This window comes from Vulpes lagopus, chromosome 10 (genome assembly GCF_018345385.1).
Source record: "Vulpes lagopus strain Blue_001 chromosome 10, ASM1834538v1, whole genome shotgun sequence".
Classification (NCBI taxonomy): domain Eukaryota; kingdom Metazoa; phylum Chordata; class Mammalia; order Carnivora; family Canidae; genus Vulpes; species Vulpes lagopus.
The window spans coordinates 89,857,224-89,864,341 of record NC_054833.1 but is presented as its reverse complement, the minus strand read 5'-3'; positions in this window follow the sequence as shown (position 1 = coordinate 89,864,341).

Genomic DNA, 7,118 nt, shown 5'->3' with positions numbered 1-7,118 from the left:
TGGGGGACTCGATCCCAGGACCCCGAGATCATGCCCTGAGCTGCAGGCAGACACTCAACCACTGAGCCACCCCATATATGTATTTTTTAAGTTTTTATTTATTTATAATCTCTACAACATTGGTCTCAAACTTACAACCCCAAGATCAAGAGTTGTACACTCTTCCAACTGAGCCAGGCAAGTGCTCCACCTTTAAATATATTAATATAACATTTAAAACAGGAAAAATTAAACTATGATGTTTAGGAATATATACCCAAGTGTCAAAACTATACAAAAAAGTAAGGAAATGGTTACCATAAAATCAGAATAGTGTTTACCTATGGATAGGGTTGGGACTGGGGAGCAGCAAATGGACTTCTGGGGTACTGGGAATATTCTGTTTCTTTGCCTGAGTGGTAGTTACATGAGTATAATATTTATAATAATTAAGTTGTATATTTATGTTTTATGCATTTTCTAAGTACATGTAATATTTCATAATAAACAGTTGGGGGAACACAAGGAAAATGAAATATATACTAGGCAAATATCAACCAAAGCAACACCAAAGGAACAATTTTAATATAAAAAACTTCCAGGACACCTGGGTGGCTCAGCGGTTGAGCGTCTGCCTTCAGCTCAGGTCATGATCCTGGGGTCACGGGATCAAGTCTCACATCGGGCTTCCTGCATGGAGCCTGCTTCTCCCTCTGCCTGTGTCTCTGCCTCTCTCTCTCTTTCTCTGTGTGTGTCTCATGAATAAATAAATAAAATCTTTAAAAAAAGAAAAAAAGGAAAACTTCCTAGTGGACAGAGAGATGGCAGAAAGAAAGATAATCAAGAAAATATGAGTATATCTCTCTTATAAGCTCCAAAGATATAAAGCAATTAGTAATAAAACTACAGAGAGAAAGAGATAAGTCAACAATTGGAATAGAGATTTCATCACATAGTCTTAGAAATATAGAGATTAAGCTGAAGTCAGACCAAAAAGTAAGCAAAAATAGAGAGGATTCCAATAACACAATTAATATGCTGTATATAATGAATAAAAGCAAAATTTTATACCTCATAAAGAGAAGATATATTGAGAAACAGGGAAGGGTCACAAAACTTAATCATGTGCAAGGTCACAAGGAAGCCTTGATAGATTCCCAACCATCAACACTGTTTTGACGATTGTTTTCAGAGCATGGAGCAATAAAGTAAATAAATTTCAAATTGACTTAAATATAAGTATAGATCTGTGTACAGAAGTTTTTAGTTTTTTACTTTTTTTTTTTAAGTAGGCTCCATGCCCAAGCATGGAGCCCAATGTGGGGCTTGAACTCATGACCCTGATATCAAAGAATCAGATGCTTAACTGACTGAGCCACCCAGGTGTCCCTGTATAGAAATTTTAAATACTACTACATAAAACTTGAAAAATAAAATTGTAAGGGAAATCATAAAAGACATACAGATGAGGGGTGCCTGGGTGGTACAGTCAGTTAAGTGCTGGACTCTTGGTTTCAGCTCAAGTCGTGATCTTAGAGTTGTGGGATCGAGCCCCATATGCAGCTCCCCATTCAACACAGAGTCTGCTTGAGAGTCTTTCTCCCTCTGCCCCTCCCCTCTGCACTCTCTCTCTCTCTCAAATAAATAAATATATCTTAAAAAGAAAAGACATACAGATGAATCGTGCTCGCTTCGGCAGCACATAGACATACAGATGAATCACAATAAAACACCACACGAAAAAAAATTAAAAAATAAAACACCACACGCCAAAATTGGTGGAACATAGTTAAAATAGTACTGTAGGGAAATTTATAACTTTAAATACATTTACCAGAAACTAAGACAGAAAACACATGTGTTCAACTCAAGAGGCCAGCAAGATGAACAAAAGTTAAAATAAAGGAGAGAAATGAGAGGGTATACAGAGGCTAAGAACAAAGAATATGATAAATAAAATGAACCAAATCGAAAGTTAGTTTTGGCCAGAATAGTGGTTACTCCTGGGGACTGGAAGGGGGAATGGTACCTGGAAAGAGCAGGAAGGCTCTGGGGTGCTGGTGATGCTGTGTCTCCATTAGGCGTTGGTTGTATGGTTGTGTCCCTGAAAGGTCATGTGCTTTTCTGTATGTAGATCAGGCTTCAGTGAGAAATACAATCGCTGGTTCTTTGAAGAAAATTAAAACACTAGAGAGACATCTGACAAGAAAAATCAGGAAAAAGAGAAAATGTAAATAAGGACAATTCATAATGAAAAATGGGAAATAGGGGTGCCTAGGTGGCTCAGTTGGTTAAGCGGCTGCCTTTGGCTTCGGCTCAGGTCATGATCTCAGGGTCCTGGGATCGAGACCTATGTTGGGCTCCCTACTCAGCCTACTTCCCCCTCTCCCTCTGCCCCTCCCCCTGCTCGTGCTCTCTCTCAAAAATAAATAAAATCTTTTTTTTAAAATTAAATAAATAAAAAATAAATAAAATGAACCAAGTTAAGCAACTGAATTCTTCTACCCCTAAATTACTCTTTCAGTCGTCCCCATATGAGTAGATGGCAATTCAGTCTCTCAAATTGTTCAAGCCAAAACTTTTAGACCAAAACTTAACAGCTTTCTCTCTCTCATTCTCCATATCCAGTCAATCGGCAAATCCTTTGTACTCTACCTTCAAATTTCAGAATCTGCACACTTCACCACCTCTGTCACCACTGCTCTGACCTAAGCTTCCACTGATCTTTCCTGAATTGCTGCAATTGTCTTCTGGGTGGTCTCCTCATTTCCATGCTTCCACTCCTGTTCACTCTCTCTCAATCTCTTCTCTGCACCAGCCAGAGTTGTAACATCAAAGGATTATGTCAAAAAAAAAAAAAAAAAAAAAAAAAAAAAGGATTGTGTCAGGTCATATCATTCCTCTGCTCACACTTTCCAATAGCAATGGTTCTCACTCAAGATAAAAGCATGGTCTTTACAATGGCCCACCATATGCAGCCATCATATTTCCAACCCCTCTCCTTAAACATACCAGGAGATCACCTGTGAGAACTCCTTCTTCTTCTCTATTTTTTTTTTAAGAGAGAAAGAAGGGAGGAGTAGAGAGAGAGAGAGAGAGAATCTTAAGCAGGCTCCATGTCCAGCACAGGGCCTGACATGGGGGTTAACCTCATGACCCTGAGATCATGATCTGAGCCAAAACTAAGACTTGGACACTTAACAGACTGAGCCACCCAGGCACCCCTTGTGGGAGCTTCTGCAATTGCTGTTTCCATGCCTGTGGACCACTCTTCCCACAGATCTTTCCAGGACTCTCGCCATTACTTTCTCCACGTTTATTTTTATTTTTATTTTTTAAAAGATTTTATTTATTTATTCATGAGAGACACAGAAAGAGAGAGAGATGCAGAGACAGGCAGAGGGAGAAGCAGGCTCCACACAAGGAGCCTGATGTGGGACTCGATCCCAGGTCTCCAGGACCAGGTCCTGGGCTGAAGGCGGGGCTAAGCTGGCTGAGCCACCCAGGCTGCCCTTTCTCCACGTTTAAATGATACTTTTTCGGAGTCCCTGTCCCTGATTTCCTCTCATACATTTCTGGTGTATGTAAGAGTGTCTCATACATGTCTGGTAAGAAAATAAGTGATACAACCCAGTGAAGAGCAATTTGGGAATATCTAGCAAAATTAAAATCGTATATACTCTTATTTTTATTTTTAAAAGACTTTATTTATTCATGAGAGACACACACAGAGAGAGAGAGAGAGAGAGGCAGAGACACAGGCAGAGGGAGAAGCAGTTTCCATCCATGCAAGGAGCCTGATGTGGGGCTCGATTCTGGGTCTCCAGGAATCACACCCTGACCTGCAGGCGGCACTAAACCGCTGCGCCACCCGGGCTGCCCCTCTTTTTTTTTTTTTTTTTAAAGATTTTATTTATTTATTCATGAGACACACACACACACACACACACACACACACACACAGAGACGCAGAGACACAGGCAGAGGGAGAAGCAGGCTCCATGCAGGAAGCCTGATGTGGGACTTGATCCTGGGACTCCAGGATCACGCCCTGGGCCGAAGACAGGCGCTAAACCCCTGAGCCACCCAAGGATATATACTCTTTGGTCCTCTAATTCCAGTGCTATGAATTTATCTTCACATGTTTGCACATGTGCAAAATAACATATTTATGAGGTCATTCACTGCAGAGCTGTTGGAGGCAGGCTGGATTGCAATCAGCTTATGTGCTATCAATAGATGACTTGGTAATAACAGGATGTAGCTGCCGCTGGAAGAGTGGATTCCAAGGTATATCTTCTATGAAAAAAAACAAGGTGCAGCATAGTGTAGAATTGCCTTTCCTGCTGAGAGAGGAAACCGGTAACAGTGCACAAGGCTCATGGGAGGCTGGGAGATGGGTGGGTGGAAAAGAGGAGGCAGTATTTTTCCTCAATATCCCTTGGGTTTTGTTCTCATTTTGAACTATGTGTACGTATTTCCTATTCAAAATATTAAATTAAAAAATTGAAGCCCAGGGCATGTGGTGGCTGAGTCAATTAAGCATCTGCCTGTGGCAAAGGTCGTGATCCCAAGGTCCTGGGATGGAGCCCTATATTGGGCTCCCTGCCCAGCAGAGAGCCTGCTTCTCCCTCTGTCTCTGCTCCTCTCCCTGCCCCTACTTGTGGTCTCTCTCACTTGCTCTCTCTCAAATAAATAAATAAAATCTTAAAAAAAATAAAATAAAAAACCAAAGAACTAATTGGAAAGGGAGGGTTCAATAGGAAAATGCATACAAAGAAAGAATTAATGAACTAGAAAACCAGACTGAGAAAGTGTCCATCAGAAGACACCAAGAAGGGAGCCATTCTATGGTGTAGAAACAGCACCATAGCTTATAATGCTGAATCACTGCATTATGCAATGTAGTGATCTGAAAATTGGCATCTCCCATGTAGAGAAAAAGTAAGTGAGAAAGCTCCTAAAACCAGAAAAAGATACTACAAGGGAAGAAAACTGTAAACCAATACCCGTTATGACATGAATGGTAGATATAGAGAGATGCAAAAATTCTTTAAAAAAGTTTAGCAAATTGAATCCAACAATTAATAAATAGAATAACATGATATTCTAGTGGGATTTCTCCCAGGATTGCAAGGTTTGTTTAACTGTCAAAAATTAAAAAAAAAAAACCTTTCAAAAATTAATTGGTATTAATTCAGTATATTAGCCTAAAATTTAAAAACCATATGCAGGGAAGCCCCGGTGGCACAGCGGTTTAGCACCACCTGCAGCCTGGGGTGTAATCCTGGAGACCCGGGATCGAGTCCCATATCGGGCTTTCTGCAGGGAGCCTGCTTCTCTCTCTGCCTCTCTCTTCGCTCTCTCTGAATGAATAAATAAGTGAATCTTAAAAAAAAAAAAAAAAAAAAAAACATATGCAGAAAGTGCATCTATTGATTTGACAAAAATTCAAAATCCAACATCATGTGGACCCTGAAACATTTTCAAGAATGTTCACAGCCATATTCTCAGTAATAGTCCCAAACTGGTAACAATCCAAGTGTCCCTCAACAGTAAGATGGATACAAAATATTTTGGTTTATTTAAAAATGAAGTACCTATAGCAACAAAAGTGAATGAATCACAGATAATGCAGCAATACTGATTATACTTCCTCCTATGATATAATTTCAAAACAAGCCGTATTTAAATATATTACCTCTAAATATGTATATTTTTTATTTTTATTTTTAAATATTTAATTTATTTATTCATGAGAGACACAGAGATAGGCAGAGACACAGGCAGAGGGAGAAGCAGGCTCCCTGCAAGGAGCCCAATGGGGGACTCGATCCCAGGACCCCGAGATCATGCCCTGAGCTGCAGGCAGACACTCAACCACTGAGCCACCCCATATATGTATTTTTTAAGTTTTTATTTATTTATAATCTCTACAACATTGGTCTCAAACTTACAACCCCAAGATCAAGAGTTGTACACTCTTCCAACTGAGCCAGGCAAGTGCTCCACCTTTAAATATATTAATATAACATTTAAAACAGGAAAAATTAAACTATGATGTTTAGGAATATATACCCAAGTGTCAAAACTATACAAAAAAGTAAGGAAATGGTTACCATAAAATCAGAATAGTGTTTACCTATGGATAGGGTTGGGACTGGGGAGCAGCAAATGGACTTCTGGGGTACTGGGAATATTCTGTTTCTTTGCCTGAGTGGTAGTTACATGAGTATAATATTTATAATAATTAAGTTGTATATTTATGTTTTATGCATTTTCTAAGTACATGTAATATTTCATAATAAACAGTTGGGGGAACACAAGGAAAATGAAATATATACTAGGCAAATATCAACCAAAGCAACACCAAAGGAACAATTTTAATATAAAAAACTTCCAGGACACCTGGGTGGCTCAGCGGTTGAGCGTCTGCCTTCAGCTCAGGTCATGATCCTGGGGTCACGGGATCAAGTCTCACATCGGGCTTCCTGCATGGAGCCTGCTTCTCCCTCTGCCTGTGTCTCTGCCTCTCTCTCTCTTTCTCTGTGTGTGTCTCATGAATAAATAAATAAAATCTTTAAAAAAAGAAAAAAAGGAAAACTTCCTAGTGGACAGAGAGATGGCAGAAAGAAAGATAATCAAGAAAATATGAGTATATCTCTCTTATAAGCTCCAAAGATATAAAGCAATTAGTAATAAAACTACAGAGAGAAAGAGATAAGTCAACAATTGGAATAGAGATTTCATCACATAGTCTTAGAAATATAGAGATTAAGCTGAAGTCAGACCAAAAAGTAAGCAAAAATAGAGAGGATTCCAATAACACAATTAATATGCTGTATATAATGAATAAAAGCAAAATTTTATACCTCATAAAGAGAAGATATATTGAGAAACAGGGAAGGGTCACAAAACTTAATCATGTGCAAGGTCACAAGGAAGCCTTGATAGATTCCCAACCATCAACACTGTTTTGACGATTGTTTTCAGAGCATGGAGCAATAAAGTAAATAAATTTCAAATTGACTTAAATATAAGTATAGATCTGTGTACAGAAGTTTTTAGTTTTTTACTTTTTTTTTTTAAGTAGGCTCCATGCCCAAGCATGGAGCCCAATGTGGGGCTTGAACTCATGA